Here is a 27,960-nt window from a genome sequence, read left to right on the forward strand (position 1 = left end):
AGTGAGTCAGGGAACCAGACGGGCCAGCGGCAGAAGACAGGTCCTGACAGCTCCAGGGTCCTTCCCCTGCTCCTCCCAGCCAGGCAGGAAGCAGCCGCCGCAAGTGGTTGTTCCGTAGGAAACGGAGCTTTTAAAGGAGAGGAGGGGTGGCCTCCCGGATGGAGCAGGAAGGGGGGCCAGGAGGCCTGGGTTCTAGTCCCAGCTCTGGGAGAAAATGGAGTCTAGTGGTTAGAGCAGAGGACTGGGAGTCAGGCCACCTGGGTTCTGCTCTACACTTTGGGAGGGGAGTGCTGTCTAGTGGTTAGAGTGGCACTCGCAGCTCCTGCAAAGGGTAGCAAGGCCATGCCTCAGTTTCCCCATCTCTCCGGCAGGGATAGGGATAATCATGGGGCTTGCCTTTCGAAGGTCAGTGACTTACCTGCACAGCACTTGGAAGACAGAAGCCCAGCAGAATCTGTGCCATGAAAGTTTACCAGATTTGGCCAGGTCTATGCTAGGGGCACTTTGCTGCTCCAGCTGCCACAGTATATTACACAGGCAAAACACACCCAGAACAGAGGCAGTGATCCCAGCTGAGATTTTTTTTCCTGGCATAGATTATTCCATCCCTCCCACTCCAGGGGAAACACGCTCTCCTGGTACAAGGTGTAGTTGGGCCAGTAGAGCTGCATCTCCTCTCCTCACTCCTGCCAGCGCAGCCCTGCTGGGTAGGGATCTCCTCTCTCCAGCTCCCAGCCCGAATGCGCAGGAGCCCTGAGTACAGACCTGATCGGAGACATGCTGATGATGGAAAATGTTTTTCACCCATCCAAGATCCCTCATCTCTGGTGAGGCACTTACTGCCAGGCTCGTAGATGCTCGACCCGTAATTATTTAGGGTTCATTAAGTCCATTAGACAAACAACTACAGGCCAGCGCAGAAGCCCAGCCCCCTCCCAACTCTCCATCACACACTTTCAAGTACCTTGTTACTTACAAGCTGTTTGTCTAAGCCCAGGCTAGGCCCGGGGAGAACTGTACCAGGGAGGTTGCTGATGCCTTTTGGCCTTTCCTAAGGAAACACTGCTAGCTGATGACCCAGGGCAGTTCGAGGCAGGGATCATTTGCTCCATTTCGCATATAGGGAAACTGAGGCACAGAGTCGGGACTCAGCCTGCTCAAAGTCAAAGGAAGAGCCCAGCTGTCTAGTTTCCAGATTCTAACTGTGAGATGAGACTCTCCCGAAGATTGAAAGAGAGCCCATGAGTCCTGACTTTGTTGCTCTAAGCCTGCCTCCCCAGAGCAGGATGCAGAAATCAGAAGCCCTCATTCACATTCCTCCACTCTAACTGCTAGATCATTCTCCCCAGAGCAGGGGACAGAACCCAGGAGTCCTGGCTCCTGGCTTACCCCCTTGCCATTCAGCCCTTGCTAATGTTCCATTACATGGAACCATCCCTTCCCACAGAAGTGGGTCTCAGTGAGTTGGCAGCCCTGAGCTACGTGCTTAGCCTGTGATGGAGGAGGCTGGCTGGTGGGAACTCACCTGGCCTGGCAGGGCCCTGCTGTTACCCTGATTATGGCTCCTTTGCAGCACTACCCCAGAATCCTACAGTCCTGGCAGAACCTCCAGGTGTGTGGCTGTGGCTTAGGGAAAACCTCTGTTTGCCGCCCTAGCCAGTCCCGCAGCAGAGTGGATGTAACTCACACACCTGCTTGGGTAGGGCCCTGTCCCATCTAGTGGCACCGAGACCATTTACAGAGAGAAGAGTGAGTCTGCTACAGCCTGAGCTGAGCTCCAGCTGCCTTTGAGTTCATGCGGGAGAGGCTCATGCGCTCCCAGGTTCAGTTCTGCCTGTCGGCATTACACATGCAGCAACATCTGGGACTGTCATCAGCTGCAATTAAACAGGAAGGAGAAACTGGAACAAAGGCTGGAGAGCAGAAGGGAGGAAAACCACCCTGCCGAAACAAATCATGGGCTGGCTATCTGCCCAGCAGTGGGTGTGGGCTGCTAACGCCTCTGCATCCAGCCCATGGCACGCAGTGCCTCTTCAGCCTTGACAGGACTGTCTGGTTGAGTACCAGTTCGTATTGGGATTAGGGCTCCTTTACTGGGGCGGACCGAAAACAGTCGGGATTTTTTGGAAAGAGGACGATTTGGAAGCACTGTGGTGGCACCTCATGGGGGTCGTAGTGCAGCTGCCGCATGCTCCCATTCTTCTCTATAGGCCAGGATCCCAGGTTGGACCATATCTCCCATGATGCATCACAGTGACCCCCTCTTGGGCTATGTCTACACTCACGGCTTCTTGCGCGAATAATATGCAAATGAAGCTAAGCATGGACTATCGCTGAGCCTCATTTGCATACCTAATGAGCCACCATTTTTTTCAGAAGAGGCTCTTGCCCAAGAAGGAGCGTCTACACTGCCCCTTCTTGCGCAAGAGAAGCCCTCTTGCGCAAGGCCGTTACACCTATTACTTGAGAGGAAGAACGGCATTGCGCAAGAGGGCTTTCCTTGCGCAAGAAGGGGCAGTGTAGACTCTCCTTCTTGCGCAAGAGCCTCTTCTGGAAAAAAATGGTGGCTCATTAGGTATGCAAATGAGGCTCAGCGATATTCCACGCTTAGCCTCATTTGCATATTACTCGCGCAAGAAGCCGCGAGTGTAGACATAGCCTTGGAGAGGGAAGGTGGTTTATCACGGCAGTCCCCTAGCCCTGGTGCATTATAGGTGTCTGGCCATGGAGCACCCTCCAGGAAGAATAAGGGACAGGAGGCCACTGAAATACAACTTCCATGAGGCTCTGCAACATTTCCAACTGGAGATATTTTGGTTTTCCAGTCTCAGGCAGCAGTGAAAGTAACTTCAGCTTTCTTACAGGGACTGACCTATTGCAACCCGGGTCCCTGCCAGCTCATTAAATTGACAGTGAAAATGAAAACCAGGACCTTCCTCTGGAGACTGATTGGAAGAGCCACACCCCCGGAATATGGCTTTTCTTGCATAAGCAGCACAGCATTGTGGTTAAGGTACAGAAGTGAAAGGCAGAACTCTCCGTTTCTTTGCCTGGCTTGGCCACTCTGCTGCTGTGTGGCCTGGGGATAGTCATGTTGCCGCTCCGTGCCTCAGTTTCCCCAGGAGTCAAATAGGAGTCATCCAACCTTTCAAAGGGGCTGAGTCCTCAATTAGAAACTGTAAAGCACCATTAGTTTCCCAACCACCATAATAGCCATTCTCCAGCCTCTGTCATTTCAGGACCTCAGAGCCCTTCCCACATAGTCAGCAAGTTTCTCAATCTGTGTGTGTGGGAGACACTACCTATTAGCATTGCAAAGCTCAGGTGGGGGAAATGGAGGCAGGGAGCAGGCTGCTGGGAGCCAGTTTCATCCTGGACAAGCCCTGAAAGGGTCTTTTAACAAGACTCTGCAGGGTTTTGGTGATAAAGGTACAAGTCTTGTTTCTCTGAGAACATTCAGGTCGGCATATGGCCTGGTTGGGATTCTGGCACCATTCCAAAATTCCTGCTGATTTCCAGCTGACCAGGATTTCATTCCTTATCTTTTGGCAGGACAAGCTCACACCTCTTGCCTTGAGGAAACTGGGGCAAGCTAAACCCAGTCGCAAACCAATCCCAGCCAACAGAGCTGCAATCATCTTTAACTTTCTTTCCATCCACTTTAACTCTTTGGCATTATACAAACATGCCGAAATGCAGAGGATGACTTGGCCAAGGTGGCACAAAGAGTCAATGGCAGCATTCAGGATGGAGCCTAGGTGTCCAGATTCCCAGGCCTTTTCTCTACCTAGTAGGCTACATTCCTCTTCCAGAGGGGGCGGGGGTTGAATCGTGGAGTCTGGAGTCCCGGTGCCCTGCTGTAACCACTAGACTCCATTCCCTTCCCATAGCCAGAGCTAGCAGAGGATTCCTTATCTCCCATCCCCCTGCTCTACTCACAAGGCAAAATTCTCCCCCGAGCCTGGGGCACAAACCCCCAATCCTTTGCTCTAAGTACTAGGTCACATTAAAGTCACTTGGTGCCTCAGTTTCCCTTAATCACGAGGGGGAGAATATTCACTTTTTGACAGTGCTTTTAGTCTTGCATGACAAGAACTCCCACTTGCGAAGTACAATCATTATTATTATCTTAGATGTCAGCAACTTGCTCCTCTTTATGCATCCTCATTTTCCCTTAGCCATGCAGCATGTGTCCTTTGCAGCCTGGACAGTGACAAGTCTGTCTGTGTGTCATGGGGTCAGACAGACGCACAGCATGAAACCACAGCACATTGCCTCCCACCCCCCACCCCAGGCAAAACAGTCTGGATCTCCCCATGCCTGGCTGGTTCCCAATGGGGCTCTAGAGCCAAGCCATTTCCCAGATGATGCGTCTCTCTGCAGCATGGGAACAGCCTGATGCTTCCACCCCAAACTATTCCTCCAGAACAGGAGTGAGAGGGTTGCAGGTGTATAAAAATTGGGTTGTATCCCTTTAAATAGCTCTGCATTTACCGGCTGGGTTCTAGAACACAGTAAGCACCAGGCGGGGGTTCCCATACTATTTAAAGAGATACTACCTCATTCTTACACAGGATGCTGCTTCACTGTTTAGCCCTTCATGATCAGAAAAAAAAAAAAAAGACTGAGGATCAACACCTGCTAGGCTCACCTGCCTTAGCTGACTGGCAGCAACCAATCAGGCACTGGGCTCCAAGGACAGGTTCCAGGAAAGGGCAAAGCCCACACTGGCTTGGGCATGAGAATGGCTGTGGGCCAGCTCTCCCTTTTGAGGAGCCGATCGCAGGGACGTGTGTACTTGAGCGCATTGTCTAAAGGCCGGGAAGGGAGGGGGGACCCCCGCATTTGCTATTCGGCCAGGACAGAAAGCTCCTTGTGACACAGAAACTAGGTTACTCTGCCCTGGAGCTGTTGGCTCTGAAACAGGGGCCTAGGGAGGTTTAAATTAGCCCCATTGTTCTGCGCTGGTCCAGAGCCACAAATGGAAAGAGATGGGGTGAGGAGGTCTTGGTTCCTAGGGATGCTGGAAGACCCCTCTGGTAGCCACAGGGGCCTTAAAGTGGGTGGAAACAGCCCCCCCCACCTCAAAGATCCCCCATACTCAGCTGGCTTCACCAGCTCACGTGGACGTGGCATTAGGGTTAAATGCCTGCGAGCAGCATGCGAGCTCCTTAAAACCACCGTAACAGGCACAGACAAAAGGCGCACTCCCAGTCAGAGCAGACAGCAAACGAATGCCCCTGTGGCGAAATAGCTGAGGAACAGAAGACCCACCCCCTTTTAAACGTGGATGTCAAATCCCAGCAAAGCTAATAGTATGGTGCGCAAACCCGGCAGGTTAAATGTAAAAGTACAAGAAAGAACGTGAGCAGCCACATTAGACTCTTAACTGTAAGATTTCCCCCTTCCCCCAGTACATCAAAAGCAGAAAGCCTGGCACTCAGGCAGTGGGGCCACCAGACAACCGAGGCATCAAGGGAACACCTAAGGAGGAGAAGCTAATTTATTTCTTTGCAGCAATCCTGCCTGCTGAGAAGGTAGGGGAAGTTTAGCCATATCGGCAGAACTCTCCTTAACACATCGGATGCACTGTCCCATCGGGTTGTGTCAATAGAAAAGGCTTTTAGAACATGTTGCTATATAAAATGGCAATAAGTCAGCAGGACCAGCCATGGCCGTCCCTAGGAGGGCTCGGGCTCTGGGGCATCTTTCCCTCCCTCCCCCCAAGTGCCCCCGGTGCAAGGCTGGAGTAACCCCTGCCCCGTGCAGGCCTACCCTGCTCCATCCAAGTTCTGTCCCTGCTCCACCCCCTTGTTCCCTGCCCCATCCCATGGAAGCTGGGGTGTAACCCGGGGCCGGGTGGCAGCAGGGTTCAACCCACCTCACTCACAAGGAGCCAGAGTGGCCCGGCAGCCTGCTCTGACCCACCGCAGCCTGCTCTGACCCACCCTAGCATGGAGAAGCCAAATGCTGTGGAGTGTGGGGGGGAGGACACAGGGGTGACCCCTGCTGCTGCCCACAGCAGGCCCGTCCACAGAATGATTGAAGCAGCTGTTGTGGGGCCTCCCCAAAACACAGGGTTTGGGGCGGCCTCCCTGAACCGTCTCACAGACAGGACAGCTCTGGAACTAGTGGAAGGAAGCTACTGCAACACCAGGGGCCCTCCTGGCACTTACAGGATGGTGAGCTTAACTTCAGTACTGGGCATGCTGGTAGAATCAGCCGATCCATAGATAATTGTGATTTCCTGGGGAAGTTGTAAAGGGAAGTTGCACTGCACCCATCTATCAGAGTTCAAGGGAGTCGATATGCTGGGGGATAAGGATGAGCTGGTGGATACGGCATACTTGGATTTTCAGTAAGTGCTTGGCAAACTCCCTCACCAAAGGCTCATAGGCAAACGAAACAGGCATGGGCGAAGAGGGAAGGTTCTCTCATAGATTGGTGACTGGTTAAAACACAGGGGAGGGATTAAACGGTCAGCACTCTTGAAAGGCTGGGCTGTTCAAATCCAAAATTCAGTTTTGACATCGGAGTCCCTCTCAGGCTAAGTCTAGACTGCAGGCTTTTTGCGTGAGAAGCTTTTGTTGAAAGAGATCTTCCACAAAAACTTCTTCCGAAAGAGAGCGGTCACACTGCAAAAGCGCATCGAAAGAGTGATGAGCTTTGGTGAAAGAGCGTCCAGACTGCATGGATGCTCTCTCGAAAGTAAGCACGGATTGGTATGCACAGAATGGCCACCAGGGCAACTCTGCTTTTCCCTCTTTTTGCGCAAACGCCCTTCCCCCCCTTCTGCCTTCCCTCTCCACACATGCCTTTTTGCAAAAGAACTCTTTTGCAAAAAGGCTTCTCCCTCATAGAAAGAGGCAGGGGCGGATATAAGGCAGGGCGAGCGGGGCGGCCGCCCCGGGCCCTGCGCTTCAAGAAGCCCCGCGCATGCACTGTGGCAAAGGGGGGCCCCACGAAATTGGGCTGCCCTGGGCCCCGCAAAATGATCATCTGCCCCTGGAAAGAGGAATACCAATTGCGCAAAAACCCTTCTGTTCTTTTGATTCTCTTGCACAAAAATGCACTTGAGGCGTGGACGCGCCGCACGTTTTTGTGGAAAAATGGTGGTTTTTCCTCAAAAACTCTGTAGCGGAGACAGCTTCAGAGTCAGAATGGGGAGGGAACCTGTAACAGGGACAAGACACTGCTGGCAGAGGGGCAGAAACGGTTAACCCTCCCGCTGATTCTCAGTGCCCTTTACACCAGCGTTATAGGATGTAGCGCTACCGCCTCCCCTCCACCCTGATGCGCTGCCTTGGGGTTAAGAGAGACCAGCACAAAATTAACCCACACTCTCCAGTCACTGTGGGACGGAGGGGGGTTCTGGCTCTTTGCCAAGGAAGAAATCTCACCCCCCTGGAGAGAGATTTCTCGCCTGCCCTTCCCCCCCAGATCAGTGGGTCTGTTGCTCCCTAACCGCTGCCTGAAGCTGCTGGTTTGCAGCGGACCCGTGTGGCTTTTCTCCGCCACCCTCCTCCCTAGGGTGGGAAATGGCAGCTTCATTCCAGGTCTCTAGGCTGAGCAAAAAGTGCCTGGGGCTTTCTTGCTGCCTGCCCACCCTTCTATGGAGAATGGCAGCGTGTGTATGTCTGCGTGCACTTGTGCATGTCTTCTCCTGCCTCTTCCCATTTTCCCCCACCCCTCCCCACCAGTGCTGGGGAGATGATCAGTCCGGCTGTCATTATCATGGAGCCAGCCACCCAGTGATGCACACCCCAGGCCCTGCTGGAGCCAACCACGGCAGGGAATTACAGACCCACTCCTTTGGAGATATCCGGTCTGAGCATCGCAGGTAACTCCCAGCTGCAGACCAGGAATTTCCAGTAAGGCAGCAGCTCCTGGTTCCTAGCTGCTCGATCACCAAACATGCCCCTCTCCCTCCCCACCTCCTTCTATGCCCCTTCATATCCTTCCATCCAACCAGTCCTATCAACCCCTACAGACAGTCATCCATCCATCCCCCTCTAGCCATCTGCATCCATTCATCCACATCTATCCACACCTCCCTCCATGCCTTTCTGTCCATCCATCCATAGCCCTCCATCTGTGGCTTCTATCTGTCCATCTGCAGCCTTCCGTATTCCTCCAGATCCAATAAAGATTACCACGTCTATCTAATACATACTAGGCCATCAACGCCAATGCAGTGATGCCGCTTTACGCTGGCTAGGGATCTGGCACCAAACGAGTTATGTCCGTCTACACCAGGTGGGTTCAGGCCCTATGGCCCCTGCCTAGCAGGTTTTTTCCCAGTCCTAGATAGCGACACAGACAAGAAGGCAAAGTGTCTTGGGAGAGGGGCAAAAGGAGCATGGGGTAGTGGTTAGAGCTCAGAACAGGGCTCCTTTGGCTTTTCATCTCCCTGTCTGTGGTCTTGGGGTAAGTCATGTCCCCACGCCGTGCCTCAGTTTCTTCACCTGCTCTAATGACACTGACCAGCCTGTCAGCAGGGGCTGCCCTGGAGGGATTAGCACAGGTGCGCAAAGCACTGAGCTGTGTGTCCACAGGCCTTGTAAGAGCTACTGGCCTCTGGAACTGCGTGCAACAGGCAGCGATTGCCTCTGTGAAAAATGGAGAGTGGAAGAGGAAGAGACAGGCAAAGGGCTGTGGGTTGTCCCTGTGTCCGCCCCGCAGCCCGACGGTCCCTCCTTAACCCTCTCCCTGCAGGGGTCTGAGCTCAGCTTCCAGCTCAGTGCTCCCGCCAGCCGCTCACAAATCACACAGCTGCTGCCAGTCTGCATTGCTCCCTCAGAGTCATGCCTCAGCTGAGGTAAATCTGGATGGCGACGCAACAGTCCCAATTTACACCCACGGAGACTCTTTTGGGGCAATTTGCATTTGCCCCATTCTCTCAGCCCCCTCGGGGTGCTGCCCCGCCCCGGCGCTGTCCTCCCTCCATTTCCATCGGCTCCCACACGCCACCTCTGTCTAAACCCTGTCGGACCGGATCCCCGGTGGGCGTAAATCGGTGTCGTTCCATTGAAGCCAATGGCCGAGCTCAGGGACTTCAGTGGAGTTGGCACATTCACGCCAGCTGTTTTCCTCTGCACCTAGAACATCCGTGAGCCCAGTACTAGAAGATAACCCTCAGCACAGGCGTCTTTCACTGAGAACAGTCCCACGGAGCAGGGATATTTCACGCCTTTGCAGGGAGTTTGCAGTCCATGGTCATTGGCGATTTGCACCCGCTGTGGATCTGGCCGTGCATTCTGCTGCCACGCAAGCCGATCGGGGAGCAGCGTGCGCTTGGCTGGGAAAATGCATCGGCAGGTCTGGCTCTGGCTTTCCCCGCCCTGGCGCTGCCGGTGAAATCCCCAGAGAGGCGCGGTCAGAAGGCACAATGGAGCCTGCTTTAGCAAAAGGTCCCCGGTGCCTCGTTTGGCTCCCTGATTAATAACGAACGTGAGCGGCACTCCCGATGGGGATGTGCGGGCTTCACCACCCTGCTCCTCATTGTTTCGGCAGCTAGGGTTTTCCTGGAGGAAACCGGGCGCCGACACTCTTCGCAGCATGAATTTCCCAGCTGGGAAACCCTTTGGAAAAAGCCAGTGGTGGGGGTCTCCCCTTTGCCGGCTGTCAAACAGCCCCCAGACCCCGATCATCAGCCCCCCCCAAGGCAGAACATCGCCGTCTTACCTGCTCCTGATGAGCACCTGGTACTAACAGCTCAGCTCCATCCTCCCCAGAGAGGAGCCCAGATGTCTCTCTCCAATCCCCGCCCAGTTCCCTTGCAGCTCCGATTCCCTGAGCTAACTCTCATGCAGCTCCCGGCGCGGGGAAACCAACCTGCTTGAAGCAGGCTGCTCCCTGTGATCTAGAGGAGGAAAATCCCTTCCTAGACACGCATCCCTCCCCGGCCTGCTGGGGACCCTCCTCGCGTCGCCATGGTTACAGCTTACCTCCCAGCGAGCCAGCTACAGCTGGTGTGTGACTGACACACACACGCGCACACCCCAAGGCAGCAGCTGAGCAGGGAGACGCGGTGCACGGCTCCAGTTGGGCTCCAGTGGAGCGGATGGGGTCAAGTCGAAAGGCTCAGTTCCTCTCCCCTGGGCAGCATGGCCTGGCTGGAGAGAAAGACACGAATCACGAGTCGATCCTTCCCCATTTCCCTCCCTCCTCGAGGCAGCCAGTCACCACCCAGGCTGAGGCATTGGGGCACCCCACGGCACCGGTGGGTTTGCCCAGCTTTCACGCACAAGGCACCACCGTATGGCTTGGTGCCTGCCTGGCTCACTTGTGAGCAGGCCTCACCACATCACATGCAGCAGAGCTGCTCTAGGCCTGGTGGGACGGTTCCCCCAGGCCACGCACGTGGCTGCCTATGGGGGGCAGGCAGGGTGGAGGCCCCACTGCCTGGCCCCTTGTGGTGTTTCTCTATCACCCCATTGACATCAATGGGGTTACTCCAGTTCAGCATGAGGGGGAGCAGCTCTAAGCCCCACCCTGTCCAGACTCACCTCTTGTTTGGCTCCCTGATTATTAGGGTCCCAGTTTAGTGCCCCCACCCAGACCTTCACTCATGACACAGCTGCTGCCATTGCACATTGGAGTTAAGGGGCTAGATTCCCAGCTGGGGTAAATCCAGATGGCCCCACTGAGCCCAGGCCAAACCCACGCTAAACGGCAGCAGCTCCGTGCGGCAACGCCCTATTTCCTATTTGCCCTGCTCAGTACAAAGTCCCGGTGTCGTCTCCTCCCCCCCACGCACATTGCCTTGGTGCTCAGCTAGTAACAAGCCACACTGGGCCCCCGCAGCGGTTTTCACCCCTTTTGCCTGAGCCATGAGAGCCTGTGCAGCTTTCATCTGCCCCGACATAAATCAGAAATATCCAAGCTAAGGGAGTGAGCAGCGCTTAGGCTCAGGCCCTCGGTGGACTTAGTTATTTCTCTCCCCAAGTCTTGATCCTGTCTTGCTTGACCTCAGACAGGGTGGCCTTTGGTTGCAACGGGAGCTGAGAAGGTGCAGTGCCCTGCAGAAGGCCCCCAACATTTTGCAGGATCGGGTCCACCGGCTGCAAAGGGCCAGCGTGGGGATTCGATTGGCGAAGAGAGCTGAGATGGGGTCTCTAGGTTACCGGTTCATCCTGAGCCCAGTGTTGCAGTAACCAGCCATTGTTATTGTTATTAGTACGGCCGCGCCAGGTGCTGTACAAACACAAACCAAACAGCCAACCCCTGCCACAAGTGAGGCTATTGCATCTTTATTGCCCCTCCAGGCCAGGGCCCCACAGTGCCGGAGGCTGTAGAAACACTTCCCAAAGCAGCAGTCCTCACCCCAAGCCCCTTGCAGAGTAAGGAAGAGAGTGGAGGGGATGCTTGTGCCGGCCAAGGGGAGTTTGCATTGCCCCTGTCTGGACTCTGCCTGCTTTGGCCAGAGAAGACTCCAGCATTCACCCAGCGAAGGCCACCAACGTATCCTCCTGCCCACAAAGTTGCAAGATCCCCTGGGTGAATCCTGCTAACCCAGCCAATTAACTCTACTTCCACTTGTGTGAAAAGCCCCTCCGAAAGTCTCCGTGGAGGAAGTTATTTTTTTGCTTCCCCTCCTTTAGAAAAGAAAAGAACACCGCAAAGCTAATGCATCGTTACGGGCACAGACCCGCTGCCGCGCTCTGCCCCAGAGGTGGCTGCATGTCAGTGGCAGGCAGACCCAAAGCACGTGCATTGGGCCCTGGGCCAAGTAGAGGAGACAAAAAGGAAATGCATGCAGATGGAAGAGCTGATCAGCCCCAGGTGTCATCGAGACAGGCGACCTGGCTTCCTGTCTGGAGCGGCTGTTGCTCCTTGCCAGGCAAGCAACAGGGTTAGAGAGCATCCGGCATGAGTCACTGCTGTTCTTCTCAGAACGAAAGGAGAAGCTGGCAGGAGCATTTCCCCCACTGCCATGTACCATTTAACTCAGCAGCCGGGGACCATACTCACACATCCTTGTTTCAGCAGCGCTGCCGGCGAGGCTGCATTAGCATGCAGGCTTCCCTTTTGGTCCTAAAATGGTAACACACATAAACCCTGCACACACAAACCTGCAGGGGAACATTTTAACCTGCCTGGTCACTCCATCCTAGATTTAAAAGGAGCCATTCTTCTACAAAGGAATGTCACTAACCAATTACAGAGAGACAGAACAGAACTGGAATTCAGCTACAAGTCTGACAGTTACACTTTGGGCTTGAACAAAGACATTAACTGGTTGGCACATGACAAAGCCAATTTCTTTTGCCTTTACCAGCTGCATTTTCACATCAAAAGGTTTGAATGGGACATATCCAGCCCACTTAATTAGCCTCATTAACACAGATCCTACAATTGACAGGTACCTCCTCTGCTGTTGTATATCTATCTTGGTTGCTGTTATTTCCACTCCAATTCATCTGAGGAAGTGGGTTTTACCCACAAAAGCTCATGATTCTCTATATTTTTGTTAGCCACCAGACCACTCGTCGTTTTTAAAGTTACAGTCTAACACGGCAACCCCTCTGAGACTTCTTGTCCTCAGATAGCCATGGTCGTCAAGCCATAAGTGCACGACAGTCCAGGAAGTCAGTTCCCCGGCAGCCACAGCCTCCCCGGGCAAATCACTTACACCCCAATCTTTAAAGGCATTTAGGCTCCTAACTCTGATTGGGAATTACGTGCCTAAATACCTTGACATTCAGCCTCTCTGTACCTCAGTTTCCCATCTGTCCAATGGAGATAATAGCACCTCCCATTGAAAGACAGTGCGCTGCTCAGACGCTGCAGGAACAGGGGCTATAAAAGTCCCATGGATGGCCAGCTAATAGCTCACAAATCCAGTGGGGCTATGTCTAGACTGCAAGCCTCTTTCGAAAGAGAGCGTCTAGACTGCACGCGGAACTTTCGAAAGAGCAAGCCGCTTTTTTGAAAGAAAGCACCCAGTGAGTCTGGATGCTCTCTTTCGAAGAAGCCCTATTTACATTCAAGAACGCCTTCTTTCGAAAGAAGCACTTTCGAAAGAAGGCGTTCTTCCTCGTGAAATGAGGTTTACCGCTGTCGAAAGAAAAGCCGCGTTCTTTCGATTTAATTTCGAAAGAACGCGGCTGCAGTCTAGACGCAGGTGAAGTTTTTTCGAAAAAAGGTTACTTTTTTCGAAAAAACCCCTGAGTCTGGACACAGCCTGGGGGAGGAAGCAATGCTTGGTTCTTCAGTGTCCTGGCCCTTTAAATGTCAGAGAGGCAAGCACCCGGTATTCCATTTGGAGTAGCCGGTTTTGCTCTTCCAGCCAGGTGTGGGGAGTGTATTTTTGGTGTCCTTTCTCCATTTCCCCTTCATCCAAAATAAAAAGCAGCCTGAACATACCTGACTCTGTGTGAGGAAAAGCAAGACACAGCCTGAGGGATCTCATAGCACTTTATAGTCTGAACAGCCTGTGGATCGGGATAACCAGGTAGGCTCAGAAGACCCTAATCTTATGGATCTTTGGATCCAGAGTATTGGGCAGAGGGTGCATCTCTGCTAAACACGATAAATATGCTGTACCAAGCAAGGACCATCTTTTGGTTCTGTGTTTGTACAGCACCTGACACTGTTGGGGGTCTTGCTCCATGCTTGGGACTCCTAGGTGCTACCCCAAGTGCAAGTCATCAATGATGATGATAAAAATAATAGCAACAACAGTCTTCACCACTGAAATGCAGCCATTGCTGGGTCGGAACATGGCAGCCATCTAAACAGCGCATCATAACAGTCAGACAGGAAATGAAAAACAATCTAGGAATTTAAGTGTGTGGAAATGATATCACAAGCTGGTCAGGAGGCCAGGGGAATCTTTCATAACCATCAATGGTCAGCACTTTTGCTCTTCATCACTGAAAACTGTACCTGGAGGCTGGGGCTATGATTCACCACTGACTCAGAGGGGAGCATGTGCCACTTTCTGAATCATCCCCCAGCACAAGCCTGCTTCTTAGAGGTTATTTTCACGAGTACCAACCCAGCTTGATCCAGGATAGTTCTTGTGACATGACCCAAGAGCCAGGAAAACACTTTTGAACAGAGAGAGACCCCTTTCTACTCCGAAGTCCGTATATTCTGTCAACATTTGCAATTACACAAAGAACTTCTGGCCTGCGGCTTACTCACACAAAGGCTCATCCTGCTAACCCCAAGAGTTAGAAATCAAATAAATAAATAAGCAAGCCAGGCTTTCAAAACGCCATGGCTACGTCTAGACTGGCATGATTTTCCGCAAATGCTTTTAATGGAAAAGTTTTCTGTTAAAAGCATTTACGGAAAAGAGCGTCTAGATTGGCATGGACGCTTTTCCGCAAAAGCACTTTTTGCGGAAAAGCGTCTGTGCCAATCTAGACGCGGTTTTGCGCAAGAAAGCCCCGATCGCCATTTTCGCGATCAGGGCTTTTTTGTGCAAAACAAATCGGAGCTGTCTACACTGGCCCTTTTGCTGAGAGCTGGCAATGTCGACCCGGGGGGGGGGGGGGGGGGGGAAGAGAATCCGGTCATACCACCCTGGCTGCACAAAAGAGCTGTGGTTTGAACGAGAAACGGACCTAAGGTGCTTCCAGGAGAATATTTCAGGTGGCATAAAACCAATGTGCCCTCTAATTTTTTCCATTGATGTGCAAAATAAATTTTGTCATGTGCACCAAGGCATGTGCACCACCTGTAGAAAAATGCGAGGTGTGGATGCTGTGGGTGCCCTGCTAATCAGTGGGACAGCACTTGAATCTCTCCTGGGTGGCAAGCACTCAGCTTACAGGGAACACGGTGTACGGCCCCATTCCCCTCTCCCTCCCTCCTGGTTTTCCAACTACCCCTCACTTTGTACCACCGTTCACACCAGTGTAAAGTGAGCAAAGCCTCAGGATCCAGCAGCATTTCACATTCACTCTGCACCACCAGTACAAGTGGTAGCTACAGTTTTGCAAGGTCTTGGAGAATTAGGCCCTGCTGATTTATGCCGGTGCTAAGGACACATTCTCCTGCAAGAGGCTTGGCTGACACTGGTGGCTTATAACAGCAAAATGAGAAACAATACAGCCGCCACTGGAAAGAGCCTTCTCCCACACAGCCGGCCACGCACACCAGATCACCTAGATGGCCTCAGGCAGGAGGCTGACTAAGCAGCAGGAAGAAGAACAGAGCGAGAGGCTTGGCCAGCTGTGAATCCCCACTAGAGTCTGTGGGAAGCCTTCTGGGTATTTCAGCAGACCCTAATTCAGAATGGTCTGTGTTGTCAAAGGGGTGACAGAACACAGAAGCTCATCAGAACAGACACCCCCAGAACAGATCCACCTCAAAGCCCACTCTGAGGATACGTCTAGACTACATGGCTCCGTCAACAGAGCCATGTAGATTTGTTGTTTTGGCAAAGGCAAATGAAGCCGCGATTTAAATGATCGCGGCTTCATTTACATTTACATGGCTGCCGCGCTGAGCCGACAAACAGCTGATCAGCTGTTTGTCGGCTCGCTCGTTAGTCTGGACGTTCCCCCTGTCGACATCAAAGCCCTTTGTCGGCAGCCCCAGTAAACCTCATTCCACGAGGAATAACGGGGCTGCCGACAAAGGGCTTTGATGTCGGCAGGGGAGCGTCCAGACTAGTGCGCGAGCCGACAAACAGCTGATCAGCTGTTTGTCGGCTCAGCGCGGCAGCCATGTAAATGTAAATGAAGCCGCGATCATTTAAATCGCGGCTTCATTTGCCTTTGCCTATGTGTCTAATCTACATGCCTCTGCCGACAGAGGCATGTAGTCTAGACACAGCCTGACAGTGCTAGCCTCAATTTTTACAGGGAAAGTGTAAAATTAGGCTTACCTCCTAGCTCAGAGGTGGGCAAAAGGGCCTCTGTGGGCTGTATCCACCCCACGGAAGCCCTGCTGCTCCTCCACCCCCAGACCAATTAGGGCAAAAATTATTGCCCACCCTGATACTTGACCGGCTTGCTGGTTTTTTCAAATTTGCTGGTTGCCAGAAGAATAATGTAATCTGCCTGGGGCTGCATTTTCACAGCATGCTGGACAATGTTCCATCTAATCCAGGGGTGGGCAATAATTTTTGCCCGGGGGACACTTCATTGACCTGGTGGTGGGCGAGCAGCAGGGCGTGGGGGAATCTGGCCCACGGAGGCCCTTTTGCCCACCCTTGCTCTAATCTTTCCCATCCGTGTGCAGATTTTTTTCCATCCATGTGCAGAATAACTGTTATTATGTGCACCGAGGCATGTACGAATGTGCACCACCAGTAGAAACAAAACCTAGCTGTGGGTGCTCTGTTAATCAGCTCGGCGGCATTTCAACCTCTCCTGAGCGGCCACGAAAGCGCACAACTTACAAGGCACACAGACACTAATGCTAACAGTTTGTGTCCAGCTAAAGATGCTCTGCTGTGCTTCCACAGCCGTAGTTTAAATGATAACAGATCAAAAGAGGTGAAAATCCAGCAGCTGTCTGCCTGCCTCTATGCAGATGCCCCGCGTTACATGAGAGAGTCACACGCGAGCGAGGAGACCTCAATGTTATCAGTCTTGTGTGTGTGAGTTCTCTCTCTAGGTACTATAAATGGCTGGTGAAGGGTGTGTGTGTGTGGTTAGCTTGCAGTTGGGGGTTGGGGCTGTGGCGGACTTGCCTTGTGCGAGGGGTGTATGCCTGGTTTGTTTGCATTTCAAAAGCAGTAACCGTCCCACTGTAAAACCCTACAGTAACAGATGTTGGAAACTCTGCCCTCTCCCTTAGCTCTAGCCAAACTCGGCTCCAGGCCCAAAGCGGGAAGTGTAACATCCTTTCCCCATGTTGCTATTCTTTCTGACCATCTCCTGGAGGTGCCACGTTCAAATCCAGCTTGGCCTGGGAGCAACTGCCTGCGTGCAGCGAGTTTGTGTGTTCTCAGCCCCAGCTGCAGGGTCCTGGTCACAAAATGCTCCACTGCATCATCACTGCCCCCTTGCTGGCAGCCTCAGCAGAGGGCAATGGGGTGGCAATTTGCCCTCTTTCATAGAGGACTGTCCTGTTTTGTGCTACTCTGTCCTCTATTAATAGACACAGGACGCCTTTGTGGCCTCTATTATTCGCCTGAGACCAGAGGTAAAAGGAAGCCGGTGCAGCGCTCTGGCAAGAAGTCGCTGCAGTGGGGGAGGGGTGTATGTTGGGGGGGGGAAGCTGCAGCCCCACATACCTGGTTTTCTTTCCTGTCCAACTCTAGGGAGCGAGGGGAAAGTGCTCAGCTTGGGCCCTCCTCTCACTTCTGGTAGCGGAGGGGAGGGCAGAGGAGGATGCAGCAGGCTGTGAACTTTCCCCTCACTCCCTCAGAGTCAGAGGAAGAAGAGCAGCAGCCAGTGCAGCCACCTTCCCCCTCCCCCCCGAAATGGCTCCTTGCCCCCCTGCATTCACCCTTCCACCCCCAGCCCTGGACCCCTTCACCCCCAGCCTGATTACTGAATGCCCCCCATTTCCCTGCCCTGGGCCTTATGCACTAAGTGCAGTTGTCCCCTGTTCTTGAGCTACCTCCATGGCCACCCGCGGGGTTTGACCTCCCTCTCTTGGGCTATGTCTACACTCCCGGCTTCTTGCACGAGTAATATGCAAATGAGGCTAAGCGTGGAATATCACCGAGCCTCATTTGCATACCTAATGAGCCACCTTTTCTTTCAGAAGAGGCTCTTGCGCAAGAAGGAGCGTCTACACTGCCCCTTCTTGTACAAGAAAAACACTCTGCAATGCTGTTCTTCCTGAAAAGTAATAGGTGTAACGGCATTGCACAAGAGGGTTTTTCTTGTGCAAGAAGGGGCAGTGTAGATGCTCCTTCTTGCACAAGAGCCTCTTCTGAAAAACATGGTGGCTCATTAGGTATGCAAATGAGGTTCAGAGATAGTCCATGCTTAGCCTCATTTGCATATTACTCGTGCAAGAAGCCGTGAGTGTAGACATAGCCTTGCTCTCAGGAAGTCAGAAGGAGGGAAGCACCCCAGGCTGCTTTCAGGTTGAACAGGACAGCACTGCAGCCAGGGGCACATGCTACATTAGCTTGTTAACCACTGACCTCTCCCTGCAGGCTCCCCCCCAACACACACTCATTTCTGCTTTGCATCATTGGTACCTTGGGGGCATCCCTCTGACTACAGCCCAGCACAACTGCTCTGTGCACAGGGCTCATGTCATCCTTACAGTCAGCGTCTCGAAATGGCAGCTGGAGCACTGCCTGGGCCGTGGCAGATCAATGCACAGTGCACGAGGGGGGTTTGCAGAAGTGCTACGCCATGCACCACTATTTTGTGCATAGCTGCTCTTTGCACGGCACATGAGTGGCTTTGTACAAGTGCTACGCCATGCACCACTGCTTTGTGCACAGCTGCTCTTAGCACAGTGCATGAGGGGGATTGCACAGCTACTACTCACTGCACGACCGCGTTAGGCACACTGCTGGTTGGAAGGTGCACTGATGCCACTCCGTGCACCTCCAGTTTGTCCACAGCTGCTTTTGCACCACGGCTATTGGATGCACCAATGTGTTGTGCAGAGCTGCTCGCAGCATAATTGCACCATACACACCAGCTAAATTGTTGCAGCTTTTGTACTCTTCAAGGCCAGGGGAGCTAATGACCAGCAGGTCCTTGTGCAAACACCTCCTGGGGCTGAGAAACCATGGATTGAGGCATCCGTGGGGAAGAACAGGTTTGCATGTCGAAGGGCTGGAAAGCTGGGATTGGGCATCACGAGGGCCATGGTTTCCTGCACAGCCTGTCTCATGCTAGGCTCCCTGATCTAGGGCATGGGAGAAGTCACACTGCACGGGTCCAGCTGCACTCTTTTCAGCCCATGCTCTAAGAGTCACTCTTGCCTGACACTCCCCTCCCCTTGAAAAGGGGAAACTGAGGCACAGCAAGGGACCATGACAGGAACAGAACCTAGGTCAGCACCCTACCCTTTAGGCAACACTGCCTCCTTTGACATGGCTGCTCCCAAGCTGCATGGGATCGAGACCTGGCTGCTGAAGGGGCCTGAAAGGGTTCTTCCCTTCCTCAAGTTGCTTTGGCTGCCCGCTGTGAAGGAGGCAGGGCGGGGCGGGGGGGAGACCAAGGCTACTTGGCTGGTGCCCAAGAACAGGCAGAATAAAAAGGGCCTCCCGCCAGGGATTGAGAGAGAGGCGGGAACGGAAGCCAGAGAGCGTCCCAGCTGCCTTGTGCCCAGAGAAAGAGCTCCAGCCGGGTGGGGAGGGGGATCCGGACGGCCTCAGGGTCTCCAGGCCCAACAGAGGCGGAGCGGGCGCTGAAAGGCAGTGCAACGCCTGCTGCGCTGAGAGTCCCCATGGGCCGGCGGGTTGGGCAGTCCCGCACGCCAGGGAGTGTCAGATCCCCACCCTGAAGCATCGGCAGCTCTTCGTGCCCAACCGAACCGGCGCAAGCCACCGCGCGAGGCTGGGGCAGCGGAGAAACTATGCAAAGCGCAGGCTGATGGAGAGAGACCCGCAGAATCTGAAAGAGGTGGGGTAGGTTGGGTGTCCTGCCCGCGAATTAGCCACCTTGCACTAACCTCCCCCCCATGCACCGCCCCCCAGAGCTCCAGCTGTCATGTGTCCTGCTCCCGGGGACGCCCCAGCTGTGAAATGGACCCTAACGCCCGTTGTTCTGCCTGGATTTGCTGTTCTCACACTTCCACTCACTGCAGAGCCCCACAGCACTTTGCAAACCTTAACTGAGCCCCGTGGCACCCCTGTGACTTAGCCCCATTCCACAGACAGGGAGACTGAGGCGCAAGGAGGGAAAGTTCCTTGCCCAAGGTCATAAACAGAAAGCCCGGGACCGAGACAGAATGCACAGATCCAGGCCTGATTGTCACTTGCCTGCTCCAGCCACCAGTCAGAGAAGTGGAGAGAGAACTCCTAGCCACCCCACACGCAAATCCCTCACTCTAACCACTGACCCACACTGTCACCTAAAGGCTTAGAAGAACCCAGGAGTCCTGCCTCCCCCCACTGATATAACCACTAGAAATCCCCTTTCATCCGAGAGCCATGACTAGAACCCAGGACACCTGCGCTCCACTTGCCCCTGGGATTTAGGGTTTGCTATTCCCCCCCCGGACAGATCTCACGCAGCCAGGGTCATTCCCCTTTAAATGGCTGGAGGAGCCAGGAAAGCCGGTTCCCACGCTGCGGTGGGACTTAGCCTACCTCGATCTCCAGCACTAAGCCACTTGTGCCTCATGCCTGCCTCCTCCCTGAGCCGCCTTGTTTGCAGAGCTTGTAAAGCCACAGTGAGCTCCACACAGCGGGGAGAACCCAGGTTTGAGCCAGGGCCTGTTAGGAGGCTGCCTCCCAGTGCCCCGCCTGCCATTTCCCCCACCCGGGGCCAGGAATGGAACCCAGGCATCCTGCACCCCCTCTCTAACCACTGCCTCTCCTACAGCCTCAATACAAATCCAAATAGTCCACAGAACCCAGGAGTCCCGGCACCCAGTCTCCTGTTCCAGCCACTAACCCCGCTCTGTCCTGTCATTGGGAATCCTGACTCCCAGGCTCCATCCGCTACCAAACATATCCTACGCAGAACAGGGACGAGACCCCAGGCAGCCTGACTCCCGGCCCCAATAGACCTCACCCGTGTGCCCTGTAAGCCGAGCGCTTGGGTGGCCCCAGGAGAGATTGAAATACCACCCAGCGGGTTAGCAGAGCGCCCACAGCCTGCAGCAGGTGTTCCGACTGGCGGTGCACATCTGCACATGCCTCGATGCACAGAACAAAATGTATTCGGCACATGAATGAAAAAAAAATTGAGGGAACATTGGGCCTCACCACTCAGGCTTTTCCCTGCAGCTGTTCTCTGCCCAGAGCATGTTCCCATGCTGGGCAGTGAGTGAAAGGAAGGAGGGAACGGGCTGTGGAGAACAACCTGCCCTCTCAGCCCTTGCGCCCCTTGGAAAAACCCTCACCCAGCTGCGTATTTCAGGGCCTGCAGTGCTGTTCGTGTAACCCACACACCTACTGTGGTTACTGAGCAATGTAAGTGGTACCTAGACCACAGCAACAGTTAAGACCAAGAGACCTCTACAGGCAGGGCTAGGAGCCAGCTGGCCTTTAGCTCAGCGGTAGAGGCTCCGCTTCAAAGGTCCCAGGTTCAAATCTACCTGGTGATGGTTACATTTGCAGCCAGGTTCATGACAGGGGCATCGCCGGTGGGCCCTGACTTGAGAGAGGTGGGCAAGAAGGGAGGGTGTGTAGGGGGTGTGGGACAGGAGGGATGAGGGGGTCAAGCCCCCACCAGAGGTGGTGGGTATACTAGGCAAGGGTGGCCAGGCATGCCCCACCCCCCCCCCAGAATGCCTACCCTGCATATGCTCTGGGGCCATGCACCCTCACCAGGAGGATGGGAGCGGGGCCTAGGCAAAAGGGACAGGGCTAGGGGGCTTGCCTCCCCCAGCTCCACCGCCTGCATCCCCTCCACCCTGCCGGAGCAGAGTGGGGGTAAGCCCCAGAGGGTGGGCCAGATGTAAAGTAGCTGGGTTGCAGCCCACCTGTGGCAATGCTACTGACTCACGACCTGCCCCACTTGTGGAGGGACAGCAGGCAGATCTAGGCCCCTACTCTAGTGGATCGGTGGATCGGATCTAGTCAGGCCCTGCTTGTGATCACTGAAGAGCTGCTGCCGACTGATTCGTCAGTGGCTATGGAAGGATGCTCACATGCAGGGCAGTGAAATGTTCTGGGATGCAGCTGCCCTGCAGGTAACTTGCCACGGAAGCCAACCTGCTGGGCAAATGGCCCTCGATCCAGGCCCCTTTCAGACTAGTGCCAGGGCAAAGCGCGCTTCATGTAATGCTGCCGGGGTGAGGCAAGAGCAACTAAGAGCGACTTGTGTCCGTTTGTTAAGGCTTACTCATGCGTAGTTGCTGCAGGACTCCTGCGTTCTAGTCTTAACTTTGAGAGACCTGTGACAGGGACAGGGACTAGTAGTTAGAGCGGGGAGCGGGGTGGGGAATGCCGAGACTGGGAGTCAGAACTTCTAGGTTCTCAGCTCACCTCTGCCAGGTAGGATAGACTAATGGTTAGAGGGGAACAGGGACTTGGTTGGAGTTGGATATTGCAACAAATCTGTGGATGCCTCTGTAGAGGTTACGGTGCCTGGCCTTTATAGCAGCAGCTAGTTTAGAACTCAAATCCTCCAGCTCCTTTTGCTAGGCTTTTGCCATGTGAGCTAGGAGCAGTATAAGGGTTATGACACACAGTAGAATGGTTCAGATTCCATACAGCAGAAAGCAGGCAGTTTCTCTGGCTATTTTTACACTACAGAGTTTTTGCGGAAAAACAGCTGTTTTTCCGCAAAAACTCGCAGCACATCCACACCTCAAGTACATTTTTGTGCAAGAGAATTGAAAGAACAGGGGGGGTTTTGCGCAATTGGTATTCCTCTTTCTACGAGGAAGAAGCCTTTATGCGAAAGAGTTATTTCGCAAAAAGGCGTGTGTGGACGGGGAACGGGGGGGCGTTGCGTAAAAAGAGGAAAGAGGGAAAAGCACAGTTGCCCTGGTGGCTATTCTGTGCGTACCAATCAGTGCTTACTTTCTAGAGAGCATCCATGCAGTCTGGACGCTCTCTTTCGCAAAAGCCCATCACGTTTTCGATGCACTTTTGCAGTGTGAACGCGCTCTTGTGCAAGAAGTTTTTGCAGAAGATCTCTTCTGATAAAACTTGCTTGCACAAGAAGGCCGCTGTCTAGACGTAGCCTCTCTTGCTTCCCCACAGAGCTGTCTCACTACCCAACATGCTCACTGAAGGATTCTGGCAATCATGGGGCACGGGAGGAAATTGCTCTGTTTAGCAATTCTCCCCCGCCTCAGATGCCTGTAACTTTGACTTAAAATTCACAGCTGCGTCAGAGGCTGGCGCTGCAAGCTTGCGGTCTGGGGCCATTGCGCAACAGTACCCAGAGTGAACAGAGTCTGCTAATCTGCTTTATTTAGACCCACTTGTAATCTCCCAGCACCTCTGTCACCCCGTACGCGCTGGCATAGTTGAGATAAAGCCCATGGAACTTGTCAGACGGCTGGTGCAATGAGCCCATGGGCCCGATCCTTGCCCTGCTGAAGCTAACGGAGGGAGGACGTCTCATTGACTTTCAGCGGCAGCAACTCAACGCTCGGCAACTCAACGTGCAACTTAGAATCCTAGAATCCTAGAACTGCAAGGGACTTTGAGAGGTCATCAAGTCAAGTCCCTTGCCCTCATGCCAGGACCAAGCACCCACTAGATCATCCCTGACAGATATTTATTCAACCTGCTCTTAAATATCTCCAGTGATGGAGATCCCACAACCTCCGTAGGCAATTTATTCCAGTGTTTAACCACCCTGACAGTTAGGAAGATATTTCCTCATATCCAACCTAAACCTCCCTTGCTGCAATTTAAGCCCATTGCTTCTTGTCCTTTTCTCAGAGGTTAAAGAGAATAATTTTTCTCCCTCCTCCTTGTAACACCCTTTTAGATACTTGAAAGCTGCTATCAGTCTTCTCTGAGGCGAGAACAAGAGCTGGTCTTGTCAGGCTCTTACAGTCTCAGCTCATCAGGCTCATTTTCAAGACTAAACAAAGCCAGTTCTTTCAGTCTTCCCTCATAGGCCATGTCTTCTAGACCTTTCATCCTTTTTGTTGCTCCTCTTTGGACCTTCTCCAGTTTGCCCACATCTTTCCTGCAATGCAGTGCCCAGAACTGGACACGATACTCCAGCGGAGGCCTCCTCAGCGCAGAGGAGAGCGGGAGAATGACTTCTCATGTCTTGCCCACAACACTCCCATTAATACATCTCAGAACCTAACCAGCATCTCTCTAAAGGTAGCCCGCTCAAGGTTCCCCCATGTGACCCTCCTATGTGGTGAGCAAATCGGGGGCGCCATTGACCAGTGTGACACTGCAAGGGGGAGACAGCCGAATAATCCCAAGATGGATCTTTGGCGGCGGGAACCAAACTGGGGACTTTTGGTTCTAAAAGCAGGAGCTACTCTTGCATGAAAACCCCTACCTGAGACCCAGCCCTGGGCAACCTGGCAGTAGAGGCAGACTAGCTCGCTCCAGTCACTCCCTGCTAGAGACCTGAGCCTCCTCCCTGCCCGCCTGCTTCTGGCCCTCTCACCCCTGCCCTGGAGCACGGAGAGGGCACCTAGGCTGCAGTGCCTCCAATCCTAGCCCAAGGTTGGCTGCGCCTTCCCAGCTTCAGAGCACCAGGTCTCCCCAAGTCCCGGCACCAAGCCATCCGAGCGCAGCCCAGTCCAAGCCTGCCCTGCAGCCCACGCCAGCTCAGGCCACTCCTGGGCAAAGAGCCCGAGCGGGACCAGGCTAGATGGTTTTGGGCTCATTCCTTTGGCGCCCAAAGCGGGATTTAGCTCCCAGAATCGGGCCCGTGGGAACGGGAGCGTGTCGGAGGCAACAGGCTTGGTTTGCTGTGGGGGCTGAGGTGCCCAGGAGACGAAGGGCATGACTTGGCCGGCTCCCAGAATTCAGCGCTTCACTGCCTCGGGCCTGCTCTCGGAGTCAACATTTTGGCAGCATTGCTCCTGAGACACAAATCACGCGCCTGCCGACCCAGCCATGCCAACGACAGCCGGAGGGCAGTACAACCAAGACCCTTCGCGGGTACAGCTTTTTCCACCCGGGGAACTCCACTCCACTGCACGCTTCCGCTGGTATCCGCTGCACCAAAGCCCGTTACACCTCACAGCGGAAACAGGCCCCCTCCTGGGCGGCGGGTATCCTAGGCAGGGGAAGGCACTGCCTTACCTGGCCCTGCCCATGCCTAGCCTGTGCCATGCCTGATGGCCAGCTCGCTGGAGCTCCAGGCTGGAGCCGCACCGCCCGCCGGAGCTCTGGGACCAGGAGAGGTTGGGGCGTGCTACCCCAGGGCAGGAAAGGGGCAAGGGCCAGCAGCCACATTGTGGGGTGGGGGTGGGGCAGAAGAGGCGGGGCGGCGGCCAGCAGGCCGCAGTGTGTGAGGGGAAGATTGGGCTTTGGTGGGTAGGGCTTGGGGGGGGCTTTCCTCCCCTAGCCATGGAGTCACCATGGAAACCCTGGGGGTATGTCTCCACTTGCACCCTCTTTCGATAGAGGGATGCAAATGAAGACATTCGAAATTGCAAATGAAGCCGGGATTTAAATATCCTGCGCTTCATTTGCATAATCGCGTTATGGCGCTATTTCAAAATAGCGCTATTTTGAAATACAAAACGCAGTGTAGATGTGGTTATTTTGGGCAGACACCCTTCTTCCGAAATAACCCTTATTCCTCATAAAATGAGGTTTAACAGTTATTTTGGAAGAAGGGCGTTCTCCCAAAATAACCGCATCTACACCGTGTTTTGTATTTCGAAATAGCCCCATCACATGATTATGCAAATGAAGCATGGAATAGTTAGATCCTGGCTTCATTTGCAATTTTGTATGTCTTCATTTGCATCCCTCTATCGGAAGAGGGTGCAGGTATAGACATACCCTGGTTTATAGCTGCAGAACCAAAGGACAAGCTAGATACAGGCCCAGAGCCTCAAAAAGTATTCAGGCACTGGGCCCCCATAGAAATCAGGGTCACATAGGGAGCCTGCAGCGGATCCAGCGAGGAAGCGCGGCTGTCCTAAGTCTTTTTAAAGTCTGGGAGTGAAATCCCAACTCCACTGAAGCCAAAACTCCCATTGATTTTAATGGAACTAGGGCTGTGTCTAGACTACATGCCTCTGTCGGCAGAGGCATGTAGATTAGACAGATGGGCAGAGGGAAATGAAGCCGCGATTTAAATAATCACGGCTTCATTTAAATTTAAATGGCTGCCCCGCTCTGCCGATCAGCTGTTTGTCGGCAGAGCGGGGCAGTCTAGACGTTCCCCTGTCGACAGAAAACCCTTTTGTCGACTGCCCCGGTAAACCTCATCCCACGAGGCATAACGGGGCGGACGACAAAAGGGTTTTCTGTAGACAGGGGAACGTCTAGACTGCCCCGCTCTGCCGACAAACAGCTGATCGGCAGAGCGGGGCAGCCATTTAAATTTAAATGAAGCCGCGATTATTTAAATCGCAGCTTCATTTCCCTCTGCCCATCTGTCTAATCTACATGCCTCTGCCGACAGAGGCATGTAGTCTAGACACAGCCCAGGATTGCACCCGAGTTGGGTCCCCTTCTCTGACCGGGATTCTCATAGCTCCTGAGCAACCCAATGTGCCGGCAGGTCTCACTGAAATGAAGCTCTTCCCAGGCTGCCGTGGGTATTAAAGGAGCCGTTTTGGGGTTCCAGCCACAGACGGAGCAGGGCTTTCTATTCTGCTGCCTGGAGAACGATGATATTATGTCCTCAACATACCTCCAGGGCCTCCATTCGCTATGTCTCAGGCCGCGTCTTCACTACATGGAAGATCGATGGGGCTCGATTTAGTGGGTCTGGTGAAGACCTGCTAAGTCAAACTCAGAGGGTGCCCCTGTCCGTGATGGTACTCCTGCTCCTTGTGAGGAGTAAGGGAAGCCGATGGGAACATTTGCTCCTGTCAGCCTCCCACTGTGTGGACAGCGCAGAAACTCGTTTTAAGATACATCGACTCCAGCTATATAATTAATGTAGCTGAAGTTGCGTCTCTTCACTTAATCTTCCCCCTGTGGCGTAGACCAGGTCTTAGCTCCCCTCAGGCGTTGGTGGATTTCACCTCCCTGCAGGCAGAGTCTTCAGTGCTGAGTCAGTATTTCCACCCCCTCTGCACTGAGAAGAAACTAGACCTGTAGCGGTGTCCTGTCCAAGCACACAAGGAGTCGGAGCAGGGACGAGGGCTCCTGCATCATACGATGCTGCCTTACTCCAAGCCTCCATCTTCCCTCTGATGATCTCACAGACTTTTGACAAAGCAAGGGAAAGATTCCTTTCTCCCTCAGCCACTGCGGGCAGGTCACCACCTGGCTCCGTGCCTCGGTTTCCCCATTTGCAAAACAGGGAGAATGACACTGACTCCACCCACATTAAGGATTTAAAGTCCCATTTAAATGGTTAAATATAATGTTTCAATGGATAGCCCTTTAAAAGGGGCGGGGAGGTCGCTATGGCCAGGCCGGAGCGCACCCCACCCCACCCTGGCTGGGTGGGCTGGAGCATCCATGCCTGTGGCGCACCTGGGTTGGTCTGGAGCCAAGGCAGCCTGGCATCTGATCTTTTCCTTTGTGCCCTGGAGCATCTGGAGAGCTGCCTCATAAGTCCCTTCTTCCTACTCCCTCCTTAAACATTCTTGCAACAGCTGTAAATCCGACCACAAAAAATCCCGGAGCGTGACCACCAATGGCTATGCTCCCCACCCTTTCCCTTCCCGGCCTCCAGCGTTGGAAAGCTGCCCAGACAGAGCGTTGTTTGTAACTTACGCTGCTGCGGTGCAGGCCCCAGTCTCCTCCGCTGGCCCCCTGTCTGCATGGTCGCTCCGCCAGTTGCTTCGCTTCTCTCTGTCCAGGAGAGCTGCCCCAGCACCGTCTGTGCAGCAACTCCCCGGCGCTGTGGCTGGCTGAGCAGATTACTAGAGCGTTTCCCGGCTGCTTTTTTGCCCAGCTCTCCCCGTGGTCTCCCCGGCCGCACTAGCGCTGGAGAATTAGTGCTGCTGCTTGAGCGGGTGGGCGGCTGCCAGCAGAGCACCGCCTGGTACTTCAACTCTTGTGCAGCTCAAAGGACCGAGCACTTTCGCAACTTCCCAGCTTGAGAAACACTGGAGGGCTTAGACGTGCTGCTGTGAGTGATTGCTGCCCCAGGCAATCCAGGCCCACGCTTCACAGTCCCAGCCCAGAGTGACGGAGTCTCAGACGGGGGCCTGGAACAAGACCTCTAGACATGACGGCCACACCTCGCCTCTTTGGTCCTGCAGCATACAACTCCCCCCACCTCCTACCCTATGCGTGGACCTGGCGCGCGGTCATCCAGCACCCTCCACCCTCCCATG

General features: G+C 53.9%; 1 protein-coding gene across 3 annotated transcripts in view; it reads right to left on the reverse strand.

Moving 5' to 3' along the window:
• Positions 1–27,758, reverse strand: part of SEMA4A (semaphorin 4A) — a 58,366-nt gene extending 30,608 nt beyond the window's left edge. The window contains exons 1-2 of one of the 3 annotated variants that reach the window (XM_006113904.4): positions 27,395–27,758; positions 9,948–10,115 (exon numbers count right to left, since the gene is read on the reverse strand). The gene's annotated coding sequence lies outside the window, so the exon portion shown is untranslated. Of the gene's footprint in view, positions 2,326–9,684; positions 9,883–9,947; positions 10,116–27,394 lie in introns of those variants that run through there. The other 2 variants (XM_006113907.4, XM_025180122.2) reach the window with 2 other exon arrangements.
• Between the last annotated feature and the right edge of the window lie 202 nt (positions 27,759–27,960).

Source organism: Pelodiscus sinensis, chromosome 24, assembly GCF_049634645.1.
Source record: "Pelodiscus sinensis isolate JC-2024 chromosome 24, ASM4963464v1, whole genome shotgun sequence".
NCBI lineage: Eukaryota > Metazoa > Chordata > Testudines > Trionychidae > Pelodiscus > Pelodiscus sinensis.